The sequence below is a fragment of the Desmodus rotundus genome, chromosome 8, assembly GCF_022682495.2.
Source record: "Desmodus rotundus isolate HL8 chromosome 8, HLdesRot8A.1, whole genome shotgun sequence".
NCBI lineage: Eukaryota > Metazoa > Chordata > Mammalia > Chiroptera > Phyllostomidae > Desmodus > Desmodus rotundus.
The window spans coordinates 32,771,645-32,788,391 of record NC_071394.1 but is presented as its reverse complement, the minus strand read 5'-3'; positions in this window follow the sequence as shown (position 1 = coordinate 32,788,391).

Here is a 16,747-nt window from a genome sequence, read left to right as displayed (position 1 = left end):
TTCCAGAAAACACACTTATTTATTGGTTGCCAAGCCTTGAATTCATTTGTTAGGATGAGCTGAATCCCTTATCAGGATTGATGGGGCCAATACTTACAAGGTCAGATGATGAAGTCACTGAATAGAAATCCTTATAATCACTAAAGGCCAAAGGTACTCTGGGAAGAGATTTTTCTTTCAGTAACAAGCTCTTGACATGATAATTCCCACTATCCCACAATAATTTTTGGCTATATTCTCAAAAACTCAGTAATCTGAGTTAAGGGTAACCCTCAGTTAAAAGAGTTTCTGCATAGTTTATCAAAACATAATGAGCGGTATGGTCTGCATGGCCCAGAAACTCCAGAAGGAAGTCATGACATCTTCCAGAAAGAGTTCTGTAAAGGTAATTGTTTATAAATTTGAATAATTATAATTTAAAAGAGTAGATCTTGAGTGTTCTCACCACACACACACACAAATGGCTGTGATGTCACGTGGTGCCATCAAGCGTTACCTCATGCTATGGTGGTAACTAACTTTAAAATACCTAAGTACACCAAGTGATCACATCACACTCCTTAAACTTACACAACGCTTTATGTCATTTGTAGCACAATACAGCTGGACAAAATTTTAAAATATAAAAATATAAACATTTTTTCCTCTATATTATTATTGATTTTTTTTCTTAACCAAACTTACTAACTAGAGCATTCGATGGGTTTAAGAATTATTTTTCCTGAATTAAATGGATGAACAACTCAGGCCCATTTAAGATTCAATCAAAATCATGAACTATTTTTCAAACGTTTGGGATTGGGCCAAAAAATATTTTATTCAGTAACATTCTGCTTAATTTTTTTTAACTCTTATGTGGTTTAAGGGGAATTTAATCCGTATGTTTCTGATTCATTTACCTTGTACCAGTCAGGCTGTTTTTTGTTGCCACTTTTGGTAGGAGAGATGTTTAAGGGATGTATTCAGAGACTTTGACAAATTTCTTCAAAGAAATAGGAAAGCTCACAGAACTCAGATTTACTCATCATGCGGTATGCTGGTCTCTGGTGTGTTGGAGGAAAAAAGGCAGTTCCTCATCAGGAGTAGGGAGAAAAAGAGCCCAACATAAATGTTCCAGCAGTCCAGAAAATAATTATTTATGATTAGGTACACAGTGAAGAAAAAGGGAAAATGAGTGAGTAGAAGAGAAAAACAGAGGGAGGAAAAAAAGAGGGATATTTCTGGAAAAGTTAAACAGTATATAATTTCCTTTGTGTTCCCAGAGGACTCTTGGCCGTACACCTTATAGGTGTCTGTACCCTAAATAGCTAATCCCTGAGAGTGTTCTCTGTCCCTTCACAAATTTGGAATAGACAAGTTTAGTTGATACTATAGCCACTTGTAAAAAACTGTTTAAATGAAGCAATAAACATTATTTATTCTATTTCCATCATTCATACAATATATTAATTTATAGAAACTTTTAAAAAGTTACTATTGTCATATGTCTTCATTTGAAATTTTGTTTTACTTTAAGCTTTTTTGCATTACTGATCCTATTTCAGAAACTAGAAGTGCTAGTTTAAAATAAAAGGCATTGCAATATTTAATATTTAATATAACATTTTTATGTACAAAGTTTTATACAGGTGTGTGGATATCTGTGTATAAAACTCTTGGCATCAAAACCACTTAGTTTCAGAACTTTATTCTCTCTATCATTAATATTGCAGCTATATAAATTGAGTTAAATATAAAAATACCATGCCCGAGTCATAAAAAATTTATAGAATTGTATAACTAAATTCTGTTAGCCATTAAACAAATATGTATTGAACACTTTCTGTGTGCACAGTATTGTGATGAAGAATTAATATACTGAAGCACAGCTAAGTCCCTGAGCTTAAGTGTTTAACAGTTAGAATACAATTTTAGAAAATGAGAACTAAGATGATACGAGGCTTCCAGTTCACAGTTTTTAATAGCAATATAATCCATGTTTTTTAATGGTATAAGAAACCTGCTTTGAAAGCATCCCTCCACTTTATATATAGATTTGCTTAATTAATTTTTAAAAAAATTCTCTAGCTCCGGATGCCAGTATCTTAAGAAACTTCTCTTACTTTACATCAAACCTTTATTCTTTCTGTTGAACTTATTGGGGTGACATTGGTTAATTAAGCCATACAGGTTTCAAATGCACAGTTCTATAACACATTATCTGCATTTTACATCATGCTGTCCTTCTGCCACTATTTACCCCCCCTTTGCCTTCTTCCATCTTCTCCCACTCCCCTTTCCCTCCAGCAATCACAATACTGTGGTCTGAATCTATTTTTTTCTTAATCCCTACCCTTTCTCATCAAGACCCCCAAACCCCTTATCTCTGATTCTATTTTGTTCGTTAATTTATTTTGTTTATTAGATTCCACATATAAGTGAAATCAGATGTACTTGTCTTTCTCTGACTGGCTTATTTCACTTAGTTAATACTCTCCAGGTCCCTCCATGCTGTTGCAAAAGGTAAGATTTTGATATTTTCCATGGCCAAATAGTATTCTATTGTGTAAATGAACACAGCTTTTTTATCCACTTATCTACTGATGGGCACTTGGACTGCTTCCACATCATGGGTATTGTAAATAATGCTGCAACAAACGTACCTTCCAATGAGATGTGAAATTCTAATTGTAGTGTCCAGTGGACATTATTGGACAGATGTTTCTGTTGCATCTGGCAAGGTTTATTTTTCCCTTTGTCTTGAAACTTTGACTTTAGCTTCCCATTACACAACTCGACCTCTCTGTCTTTGTTTACTTATCTCTGAGTACTCCTTCTCGGCCTATTCCATGAATTTTTTCATCATTCTTTATTTCTTAAATGTTGTTATTCCTCAAGATCTGCCATCAACCCACATTTCTCTCACCTCTTGCAGCTCCCTGAGAGAACCAACTTTCAGAATGTTGATTGTCACCAGAAGTAGTAGCTCCCTCTAGTAGTCCTGGTGGCTTTACATCAATTATGCTCCAACCCCTCTCTGGCTCTCAAATGGTCCCAGAAGCTGCTGGCCATCTTCATCTGGATGGCCTATGAAAACTTTTAGTTCCATGTACTGCCCTAAATGCTTTGGAATAAGTCAGAATATCAACAAGTAACTAAAAGGAAAATGACCAATGAGTAATTTATTACTATCTCCCCTTCAAACCTTCTTCTCCCTAAATTTCTGACTCAAGCAAAATCACACCATTCTTCCAGTCACCCAATGCAGAAATCGGGGCTGAGTTCCTACCCTTAAATCTTTCCTTTCCTTTGACTCTCATATCAAAATAATTAAACTACCGTGCACTTTAACTTGTCAATAATCTTGAATCATCCCTTCATCTCCATAATTACATATACTTCTTAATCCAAGCCCTGGATTATGACAAGGATCTCTTACTTCTAGGACTGTCTACTCAGACCCAACTTCTCATAGTGGACAAAAGAATGCCTCCCAATTTTATTCTGATCACTTCACTTCCCCAGCAAAACTTGATCTATTTCTTCGTCATAATCTTACATGACCATATGCCTCATGTTTTGCTCTCCCACAATACTTAATTATTTATAAATATACTGATACGCTATATACTGTTTATCCTGCCTGTGTTTTTACTCAATCTTACCCCTCTCCTTGGAATGTTCCTATTCCCTTCACCTGGTTAACTGATCCTAATATTTTAAGACTTTTCTTGAGTACTACCTACTCTAAGAAGCTTTTCTTGATCTCTACCCATACTTCTTGTTGGATTGGGTACCTTCTCTCAACTTCCATAGTAACCTCTATGTCCTCACTAGATTTCTAATTTTACACTGTAATTATCTGCTTATGTCTGTCATTGAGTGGAGCACTGTATTTATTTTAATTTCCAGTACTTACATGATAACTAATTTTGTTATGTTAGGAGTTAATTTGAATCTTAAATTATGAGCAGAATTGGGATCATTGAAACAAAAGAGGGAGTCCAATGAAAATAAGACTTTGAGCTAAGATTCAGACACAAAATGTCCCAGGAGGATTTCTGGAGCTAATAATCAGCCTGTACTTATTGGAGTTGGAAGTTCACGTGTGTGTATTGGCATCTATGCCCAGGATGAACAGATAGACTGGGAAAAATATGAAAGTGCTGAAGAATAGAAATTCTGGTATCGAAGACAACACGGAGGCAATGTTTTTTCAGTGAGGAAACAACATAATGAGAATGGGGTGTTAAGAAAATACTTTCAGCAATAGTAGTTTAACAGGTTAAAGCAGGAAACAGGATAAATTATTATAAAAATATAGTAGCTCAGGAATAAAATGGTAATTATTTGGGACAAGAATAATGGCAGTGAAAATAGTAAGGAAGGAGTATCTATGTCAAAACCTTCTAGAAAAGATTACTGTGGTGACTAAATGGTAGGTCCACGGAGAGAACTGTGAGTTCGGGGATAACGTTAATTTTGTTCAACCCTGTAAATTCACTGCTTATCCCTAATCTTGGAATACAACAACTGGTGAAGAAATGATTTTTTAGTAAAAGAATATACCCCTTTCGCATGCACTTCTTCCTTGAGAGAATAGTGTGAACTATTTTGTTTGTTTTCAGTTTCTTTTTTACTTTGTTTAATTTTTGCACTTCCATCAGCACCGAGGCAATGATCTGAGTAATGGAGCTAGGGTAGTGATGTGACTTTGTTGTTCTTTAGGTCACATTTGTTTTCTTCAGATCGTTTCCCCAGAATCTCCTGCCTTAGCACAACAAATGCTATTGTTTTGAAATCGGCTTTAGAACGTTGATCTTATGCTATATATATATATGCCTTCATTGCCAACAAGCAACCCATCCAATAATAACCATATCACCTGCTTATCAATAGGACTTATGTATGTTTAATTAATAATCGAGAACAAATGTCACCGTCATTGCTGCAGACTAAACAGAGGATAATTATTTTTCTGCTTGAGGGATATATAAAGCTTTCAGAGAAGGTTATTAAAATTTCAGATAATTAAACTTTTATTTTTGCACATTAAAACAATTTATTTTTGAAAACAATTAGCATAAGTTACTGGTGTATTCAAAGGATCAGCTGAACAGAGACACCTTCCTAATGTGCAAAGGTACGTGCATATGGTCAGGAATGTGAACTGCAACACTGCTAACAAAAGTGAAAGTCTGGAGATTGCTTAAATATCCATCCCAAATTATGATGCACTTCAGGCAGAATTCTAAACAATTATTTTTTAAATAAAGTGTAACAATATGTACATTGATAAGGGAAAAATTGCAAATTTATTGGGTACTATGTTAAATAGAAGGCAATTAATGTGACCAACAAATACATATCATGTGACTATATGTTTTATACACACACACATTATACCACTACTGACATTAAAATTACCTGCAAATATTCCTTAAAAAGTGTTAACGGTAGTTAATTCTGGTGTTACTTTAAGCATTTTGTAACAGCTCACAACAACCATGGATTAATTGACAGAAAACAATAGAAAAGTTCCTTGATGTTATCTGAGGTTTACTGTGGATTCTCCTTACATATTAACTTTAAGAAATTAATATTAGAAACAAAATAAAATAATAACTTTTCTGTCTAGGTGGTGGCTGGAAGTAGGAGAAAGTATAAGGGGGATAAATGGTAAAGGGTAAAAGTGCAGTAAAAAATAAACTATATTAAAAATATTTTCATTCACATAAACATGTTATAGAGATAAACCCAGCTGTGCATTACTTTCATGTCAATTTATTAATTTTAAAACTTTAGTTTTTATTATCTATTTTTATTTTCTAAATGTTATTTTTAATTGAAGTTGATATTTAATACTATTTTATATCAGTTTTAGGTGTAGAGTCGGGTAGGGGTGTCCAACCTGGGGCCCATGGGCCACATACAGCCTAGAATGGCTGTGAATGTGGCCCAACACAAAGTCATACATTTACTTTTAAAATTATGAGATATTTTTTGTGATTACGTGTTACAATGTATTTGATGTGTGGCCGAAGACAAGTCTTCTTCCAGTGTGTGGCTCAGGGACACCAAAAGGTTGGACACCCCTGAATGGTTAGACACATATAAATTTGTCAAGTAATTCCCTGGAAAATGTAAGTACCCTCATGGGACTATCCATAGTTACTACAATATTATGGACTGTATTCTCTGTGCTGCACTTTACACCATCCTGACAATTTTGTAACTACCAGTTTATACTTAATCCCTTCGCCTTTCCACCTAGTCCTCTAACCCTACTCCCATATGGCAACCCTCAGTTTGTTCTCTGTATCTATAACTCTCTTTGTGTTCAGTTTGTTCGTTCATTTTGTTCTTTAGATTCCTCATATCTGTGAAATCATATGGAATTTGTCTTACTCTGTCTGACTTATTACATAGAGCATAATACTTGGGACCATCCATTCTTTTTAACAGCACAGTAACCTTGCACTGTATGTATGTACCACTACCTCTGTATCCACTAGTTTATTGAGGGGCACTAGGTTATTTCCATATCTGGGCTATTATAAACAATGCTACGATGAATGTAGGGGAGCATATATCTCTTCAAACTAGTGTTTCAGGTTTCTTCACGTATACCCCAGAGATGTAATTGCTGGGTCATAAGGTTTCTTTTTAGGTTTTGAGTTCATCTTGTTTGGGACTCTGCACTTCTTGGACTTTTATGTCTATTTTCTTTACCAGGCTAAAGAAGTTTTCAGTAACTATTTCTTCAAATGGTTTTTAATTTTTTCTAAATCCTCACCTAAAGATATGTTTATTGATTTCAGAGAGAAAGGAAGGGAAAGAGAAAGAGAGAAACATTGATCGGTTGCCTCTTATACACACCCCAACTGGTGATTGAACCCACAACCTAGGTATGTGCCCTGATCAGGAATTGAACCTGCAACCTTTTGATATGTGAAGTGGTGTTCCAACCAACTGTGCCACCTAGCCAGGGCTCGGGTAGGTTTTCAATTTCTTCTTCTCTCTTTTCTTCTGGACCCCTATGCTGTGAATATTGCTACATTTGATGTTGTTCCATAGGCCCCTTAAACTATTTTTATTAAAAACATTTTTTTTAATTTTTGCTGTCCTGATTTGGTGTTTTCTGCTACCGTATATTTTAAATTGCTGATTTGACCCTTTGCTTCATCTAATCTGGTGAACCCTCTACTGCATTTTTCATTTCAATTATTGTATTCCTCATTTTTATTGGTTATTATTTATGTTTTTTACCTCCATTTTTATGTTTTCTATCTTTTTGTTGAGGTTCTCATTGAGCATCCTTATAACCAGTGTTTTGAACTTTCATCTGGGAGATGGCTTCCCTCCATGTTGGTTAGCCAGGTCCTCCATGTGAATCTCCTGTGTAGGCTGTCTGTGCTCTCCTCTTGAAGTTGAGCTTTGATTTCTGTTGGCTTCACAGTGCAAAGGATTGAACCTCAAGCTGATTAGCAAGTGTTTCAATCTTCAATAGACGTTGTATGTTATCAAATGCTTTTTCTGCATCTATTGATAAGATCCTACCATTTTTATCCTCTGTTTTGTTAATGTGGTGCATTACATTAATCAATTTGCATGCCTTGAACCATGCCTGTGCCCCTGGAATAAACCCCACTTAATCATGATGTACTATTTATTTTTAAAGATTTTATTTATTTATTTTTAGAGAGAAGAGAAGGTAAGGAGACAGAGAAGGAGAAAAACATCAATGTGTGGTTGCCTCTCTCCTGCCCGTTACTGGGGACCTGGCCCACAACCCAGGCATGTGCCCTGACTGGGAATCGAACTGGAGACCCTCTGGTTCTCAGGCCCGCACTCAATCCACTAAGCTACACCAGCCAGGGAATGATGTATTATTTTTTAATGTATTGTTGTATTCAATTTGATGGTATTTTGTCAAGGATTTTTGCATCTGTATTTATCAGATATACTTGTATGCAATTTTTTGTGTATTATCCTTTACCTTTGGTATCAGGGTTATGTTGGCCTCATACCATATTTTGCCATGTATAATGCACACCCATGTTATTACATCCATGGTATGTAATCATTATGCCCATGTATAATGCACATCCTTATTTTCCCCTCAAAAATTTGGGCAAAAAGTGCACATTATACACAGCAAAATATGGTAGTCTTCCATAGTACTCTAGTATGGTCCTTTGTATTTCTGTGAGTTTTGTGGTAACTTTTCATGCTTCATTTCTGATTTTGTTTGAGTCTCTCTTTTTTTCCTTAGAGATTCTAACCAGTGGTTAGTCAATTTCATTAATCTTTTCTAAGAATCAGCACTTTACTGCATTAATAATTATTAATTAACAATTAATGCAGTTTTCCTATATACTAACATTCTTATATAATAACAATGAAATTTCAGAAAAACATATTTAAAAACCCAATTCCTTTTGCAGTTACAACAAAAAGAATAAAATACCTAGGAATGAAACTTAACAAAGGATGTGAAAGACCTATATAGTGAGAACTGCAAAGCGTTATTAAAAGAGATTGAAAGAAATACAACAAAATGGAAAAATAGTCCATGTTCATGGACTAGAAGAATCAACAGTTAAAATGTCCACATTAACCAAAGCAATACACAGATTTAATGTAATCCCCATAAAAATCTCAATGTTATTTTTTAAAGAAATAGAACAAAAAAAATCATCAGATTTGTATGGAACCACGTAAGACCCCATTCAACCAAAACAACCCTAAGGGAAAAAAGAAGAAGACTAGAGGCATCACACTCCCTGATTTCAAATTATTCTACATAGTCTTGATACTCAGAACATCATGGTATTGGCAGAAAAACAGACACAAAGAACAATAGAACAAAATTTCAGGACCCAGAAATAAATCCACAGGCATATAGGGAAATGTTTTACAAAGAGCCAAACACAGGCAATGGGAAAAAAAAAAAACAAAAACCTCTTTAATAAATGGTGCTAAAAAAAATGGAAAGCCACATGCAAAAGATTGAAACCAGACTACTGCTTATCCCTATACACAAAAATTAACTCAAAATGGGTCAAAGATCTAAATAGACCTAAATATAAATAAAAGAAAACATAGATACTAGACTTCTGGGCCTTGGTCTTAGAAAAGAGTTTATAAATCTGACCATAAAGGAAAGAGACATAAAGGCAAAAACAAATGAAGGGATTGTGACAAACTACGAAGCTTCTGCACAGCAAAACAAACCACCAACAAAACAAAAAGGCAACCAACTGAATGGAAGAAGAAATTTTCAAACAACCATTCTGACAGTTTTTAATATCCAAAATATATAAAGAACTCATACAACTCAACACTAAACAAACAATCCACTTAAAAAATAGGCAGAGGACCTGAATAGGCACTTCTCCCAAGAAGACATAAAAACAGCCAACAGATACATGAAAAGATACTCAACTTCTTTAGCTATTAGGGAAATGTAAATCAAAACTACAATGGCTATTATCAATGAGACAAGTAATCACAAGTGTTGGAGAGGTTGTGGAGAAAAATAAACCCTCATTCACTGCTGGTACTGCCATATGGAAAAATAGTATGGAGGTTCCACAAAAAATTAAGAATAGAGTTACCATATGACCCAGCAACCCCTCTTCTGGGTAGCTATCAAAAAAATTGAAAACATTTATTAGCGAATGCACCCTTAAGTCCATTGCAGTCATTATTCAAAGTGGCCAAGAAATGGAAACAACCAAAGTGCCTTTTGACTGATGATTGGATAAAGAAGGTGTTGTACATATGTACAATGGAATAGCACTCCACCACAAGAAAAGATGAAATACTGCCATTTGCAATCTTATGGGTGAACTTTGCGAATGACATGTTAAGCAAACTAGGCCACAGAAAACTTCAAGACCGTATGATTTCACTGATATGTAGGGTATAAAACTGAAAGCATCAAGTGAACAAACAATAAAAACAAACAAATAAAAACTCATAGACACAGACAACAGTATAGTGGTTATTGGAGAGAAGGGGGGAGGAGATTTAGTAAAGGATAAAAACGTCAAATATGTGGTGATGGAAGAAGTACTGACTTCGGTGGTGGGCACACAATGCCATATACAGATGATGTATCATAGAATTGCACACTTGAAACCTATGTAATCTTATTAGCCAATACATTCGTTTAAAAAATGACTAAGAAACTGTGAGTGGGACCACTTTGAACAACTGACCAATCTGCAAAAGCCCATAAAATCCTAGTTTTTCCAACTTAAATATTAACACAAAACAAGTAAAAAAAAATGCTATAAAACAATCGAACTAAAAGCCTTCCCCTTTTTTGGTGTTTGTCATTGTACTTTCACCCTTCACTTTTGTTTCATTGGTGTGTCAGTTAAGAACACTAATGTGCATGAAGGTACTCTGCTAATGTACTCTAGGTGTTAGGCGGGCTCGTTTGTCTCTGTGACCAGCCTCGACTCCTATGTGCCTGATCCTACTGGACATCTCCACTTGAAGTCCCTCTGGCACCTCAACCGCTAAAATCCCCCAACTAAAATTTTTCCCCTGAAATCTGCTCTATTCTCGTGTTTCTTATCTCATTTGATGGCACCAGTACATTATGTTGCCTAAGCAACAGATTTCACAAATAATAAGAATCTTTGAAAACCCTAAGCACAGAGAAGACAGTGGTGCAGCCACACCCCCACTAAACACCCATATGTTTAAAAAAAAATCATAGTAAATATAAAGAAGCCCAACAAAATTGGAATTTTTGCCTTGAAGACAACTTTAATATCTTTTTTGGATTCTGTGAATATCAAATTATTCCAAAAATATTGTTGGTACCCCTACTTTAAAGGTAGACTTGCTGTCTACTGAATAATCAGCATTGGATTCAACACCCCTACCACCCTCCCAGTTCCTATCCTCAGCAGCTGCATTATCCTCCTAACTGTTTTTTCCACCCTTATCTTTATCTCTCCCAACCCATCTTTCACAGTGTTGCAGGAATAATCTCTCGTAAACACAGGCCTAATCATATTATTTTTCTTCTTCAATATCTTCCATGGTTCCATGGTTCCCATCATCATCAAAGGTAAAACTCTTAATTGCTTGGAAGAACACTCGAAGCATTTCCTGAATTGGTGACAACTCACCTTTCTCGGATCATTTCCAGATAGTCACCTCCCTCCTCACACCTCACACCTCTAGCCAGAGCACGCACCACTCATGCCACATTATCTCCTATCTCCTTGCTTTAACTTTTGTTGCATGCTCTGTCTTCTTCCCTTTTCCATAGAATACATCTTTACATTTCAGTAATTTTCTAAAATTACTCTTGGTCATTCAATACCTTATTCAAATGTTTTTGCTTTAGCCATTTCTCATTACCCTTACACTTATAGCAGAAATAATGACTTCCTCTAGATTTCCCATGTAAGTTGGTTATGAACACATGAAGCTCTTACACTATTATATCACAGTTAGAGTTCATTTTCCTGCTAGACCTGCTTTTCATTTTTTTCTTAAGAATAAGAACCATGTCTCCTAGCATTTTTCTTTTCTAGTTTTCATAGAACGTAGCTGTCCATGGAATTTAGTTAACCATGTTTTCCATGTGAAACCATCATCCGTTGGACAAGAAGGGGCCTCTAAGCCTCCCCCAACTCTCGTGCTCTATTCAAGGAAAAGGTGAGCTAATTCGGTTGGAGGGAATCCAATTAGGGAGCAGTCCAATGCTCCTGCTTCCTACTTGATGGAGGCTCTGTGGCAATGCCTTCCAATGCCTCTTTCCCTTGAGAGCAGCAGCTCTGGCTCTGGTGGACAGCTGCAGCTAAGATGAAGACAAATGGATCCAGAGACTCTTCTTGAGCCATGAGTCTGAGCCAAGTGCTCAGCTCAGATGTCCAAGGAGCTTTCGTGACAGAACATTGGGGATAGCCAACAGGAATTAAGGCATGTTTAAGTATAGAATTTGCCCCCACCTCCGGGTACATGGTTTCTTAAGAGGTGCGGGCAGAAGCAGAAGTTGGAAATTCTAGGTTCCTTGATTCTATTATTTTCTACTTCCATCAAACTAACCCTGATTCTTAACAGCAAAGTAGGATAATTATATTCTGTATATTGAGATTATTACATTTAAAATTCCTCTGTCCTCTAACTTACTTTGGCAGGTTCAATTGGTTCAGTTCCTAAGTTTCCTTACTATAGAACCTTTTAGTGTGGAGTGACTGGATACCAATTAGGATGGGGTTGATAATAATCAAATCATATTCTTTAATAAGATTTTTACTTGTTTCACTGGATTTTTTTTGAAAATTTTAAAGAAATTTCATTCTCTCTCTCTCTCTCTCTCTCTCTCTCTCTCTCTCTCTCTCTCTCTCTCTCTCTTTTCTCTTCTCTTTCTCCCTCTCCTTCCCTCCCTTCCTCCCTTTTGCTGGTGCTTAAGGCTGTTTCTTAGCAATATTTCAAATCTTCTATCATCTGCTGACTCTTTCTTTTATTACAAGTTCATGAGGGTAGAAAGATTTGGTTATTACCTGTCAAGTTTAACATAAAGTGATCATTCTTTCCCATTCTGTACATTTAAAGGGTGAAGTTATAGTCTCTGTTCCACTTCTTGTGTGCTTGTTCTGATCTCAAATTTATCAACATTTTAAGCAAGGTGCTACCTAATTTGAGTGGATACACATAAAGGAAAACTGAGTCGCTCACTTCAAAGCTGAAGCTATAGGCTATTCATGCACTGCACAGAATCACAATCCCTTTTCATGTTTTAAGTGAAAAATTTTAAGAAACCACATGTTCGTCATTATAATTGATACTTCAGCGATGCTGTCCCACAGCTCTTTCATCCTCGGATGAATATAAATATTTCCCTTAGCTGCCAAGATTTTATTTCTTTCACTGATACCCAGCGTTCATAGGCTGAGTGGGCTGTCTCCAGCCATAAAAGACTATAGACCTCAATGAACAGCGCCTGGGCTTCCTTTTTACAATGTGGAACAAGAGCATTTGTTGTTGTTCCATTATTGTATTCTGAGTAAAGTCCTTATTCCCACTGTTACCAAATTATATGACCTTGTGGTGGATTTTATTCATTTGAATTGTGGTTAATGCACTCCTCAACTATGACATTAGTTATGGCCTGCCCGGCATGGCTGAAGAGTCTCTTTTGTGAGTTACCTGACTTAGTATGTGATCAATCATCTCCATTATTGAAGTAAAATGAAAACTTTCAAGATCATAATCATGTAATAGAGGAAATGATTTTACCTCAGCACTGAAGGTCAGATACTGCAGTAATCTATAGTAATTCTGTATTGCATTGGGAAGCAATTCCTTCTATTGACTCAGAGGTAACTGTTACAAGAGGCTTCCTCCTGACTTTTACTCCCTTGAGCAGAATACGCTGTTCATTGCAAAGAAATTGGGCAATAGTGGGCTGTAGTGTTTGTTTCTATGTGAATTAATGTGCACTCAACAGAGGCTTGGTTTGTATTAGGAGGTTACAGCAGAACCTATACTTGGGAAACAGACACTCAAGCAAAATATGCATTAGGAGGAGATTATTAGCTTCCTCAGATTTCAGTGAGAAATTTAAGACTAAGATTCTAAGGCTCTAGACTCCAGTAGTCCCACCAGCCCAGTTCTGACTCAAGAGCTGAGTTACCTAGGTGGTTTGGGTGTCATTATGTAGATAAAATTATGAGGTAAACAAATTTTACACACTTGTTTTCCATGCACCAGTATGGACTGCGCTCATCGATTGTTCTCTTCGTGTCTTAAGTTTAAACCTTGTTTTCAAGTTTAAATCAATCACTCTAGCGAGAAAGAACATTCATTTTATTTAAAACAACAAAATTTTTAACTTTCTTGACTTGCATTTTTGCTGTTAACATTTTTACCTCACAAAAATGCTCCCTTTCACATCTGTCTATAAGCTGTCACATAATTTTATTACCACTATCCACCTAGAGTGAGGAAAGGACAGCAATTTAATAAAGAAAAAACATGATATATTAATTTAACAGTACTTTTATTTTTCTACTATCATCATTTTTTAAATTTTCTACTTTATCAATCTCTAAAAACTGCCCTATGGGAATATTTATTTGAAAACATAACTTTGGCCTTCCTGACCTTTAATAAAACAAAGCAAATCATCTCGAAATGACAGGTTATTTTACAGTTGGCATTATTGTCTTTCTTAGTTAAAAATCCCTGTTAAATGTTAAGCATTTAGGCTCAGAATGTGATTCTCATCACCGTATGGTGTCAGCTTTCATGCAAACAAGCTAAAATAAACATGAATGATATAAAGCTTGTAACTGGGAAATCGACAGAATCTGGGGAATGTAAAAGAGGAGAAGTTGAGTATATACAGCCAAGAGAATTCAAGAAAAGAAAATCCTAGGCTAATTACTCTAGACATCGTCCCTTGATTTGTTTAAAACATGCTTTAAATGATGGGATATGTAGATTTAAAAATAGTAGCAAGTAAAACTACAACTCAGTCCCTCTATACATTGGGGAGATGAGGTTACATTATTCAAAGGACATGACCAAACCTACTTTTTTCATCTCCATCTTTGTGTTTCCTAAGAATCTTGTGGTATATGAAAGGTGTTTCTGAAGTGAAATGACATCATTGCAGCGAATGCAACAAAAAGGAAGGAGACTGCATACTTTTGCAATAGGAGTAGTGCGTCTGTTTTGCACGCAATATGAAATGAAAGAATCTTACTGACTTTTAATGGCTTTGTTTTACAGGATAAAAAACATCACATCACTTTCCTACATATCAAATGCTTACTTAGATCTTGCTGCAGACCTTTAAGAAGTGCTGAGTAATGGCGATTATCAACAAGACAAGTAGTGACAAGTGCTGGAGAGGTTGTGGAGAAAAAGGAACCCTCGTTCACTGCTGGTGGGAATGTAAACTGGTACAGCCACTATGGAAAACAGTGCAGTGGCTCCTTAAAAAGTAAGAATAGAGTGACCATATGACTCAGCAAAACCTCTTAGGGGTATCTACCTGAAAAGTTTGAAAACATTTATTCACAAAGATATATGAACCCCTACGCTCATTGCAGAATTATTCATGGTGGCCAAGACACGGAAGCAACTGAAGTGTCGTTCAATAAATGATTGAATAAAGAAGATTTGTCAGATATACAGAATAGAATAATAGCCATAAGAATAGGTGAAATACTGCCATTTGTGACAACTTGCATGGATCTTCAGAATATCATGCTAGGGAAAATATGTCAGACAGCGAAATTTAAGAGCCATATGATTTCTTTCATATGTGGGATAGAAAACTGAATGTACAAACAAGAAAAACAAGCAAAAATTCATGGACATAGACAACAGTATGATGGTTACCGGGGGACGGGAGGTGGAGATTTAGTAAAGGGTAAAGGAGATCAAATACATCATGACAGAAGATTTGACTTTGGTGGTGGGCACACAGTGCAATATACAGGTCATGTATCATAGAAATGGACACTTGAAACCTATGTAATCTTACTAACAGATGTAACCCCAATAAATTTATTTTTTAAACTTCATTTGTTTATTTTTATTTAGAGAGAGGAGAAGGGTGGGAGAAAGACAGGCAGAGAAACATTGATGTGAGTTCAGTCAGTTGCCTTGACTTGCCCCAGCCGGGGCCTGAACCCACAACCTAGGCATGTGTCCTGATTGGGAATGGAAGTGGTGACTGTTTGGTTTGCGGGACAATGCATAACCAACTGAGCCACACCAGCCAGGGCATCCAGCAAATTTAATAAAAACAATTAAATAAATAAAAAGAAGTGCTGAGTGACATTCATGTGCTGAAAGCTGTGTTCTCTTAATATTCAAAGAAAATACAAAGAGATAAGTTGAAATTTGAGTATTGAAAATACTCTTTCCACATGTCCTCTCTTACGTTACTGATACGTAAGTAGATATGTGCTCTCATTCTCCAGTAGTAGCAGTCATTTCCATGTATGTATTTTTACATATAATTGCCCTCCCTACTTTTTTTTTCTCAACTGCAGTTGAAAATGCTACCCAGGAGAGGCAGGAGAGGTTCACATTGCAAAGACATGAGCACAGAAGTAGGTACTTGGAGGTTTAATGTGATGCCATAAACCAGCAAAAAGGGTAACATGTCACTCAGGTATCTATCCTTCTGAACTTCTCACGCTTTTCCTTTTGAACTTCTCTTGTACAAACGCAAGCAAGCAGGAGAAACGGAATATTCTCTTTAGGAATATCATTTCAACATTTGGCTTGATCCCTGCCTCCTCCACTGCACCCCACCCTAACTTTTTAGTTAGGCGAGTTGAAGCTTTTAAGTAAAGCTTGAATACTCAGGGAGACAAGTTCAGAGGATTCTTTTGTGACTTTGTAGCTTCTCAGCTTGAGCTGGTATTAGGTGTCCCTGACTATTGTCAGCCTTGGAAGATCTGTCGTCCAGTCTTCACCTCCTGGATGAAACGCCACTGGCCGTACCTTTGAAAGCCTCGCTGCTTTATGTTCTCAGCATTGAGACTGGCTTCTCTCACATTGTTACCAGCACTGAGTTCACACTCTGCAAACCATATCTTCTAAAGGGTTTCTCACTCCCATGAAAACCCAAAGCAATGAACAATATTTTTTTTTAAGTTTCTTTTCCTACCTTTATAGCTATCACTTTTAAAAGTCTCTCATATGTAAATATAACTTTCCTAACAAAACTTTTTTGGGGAGCCATCTGGAAAAATATGTAAATGTTCATATG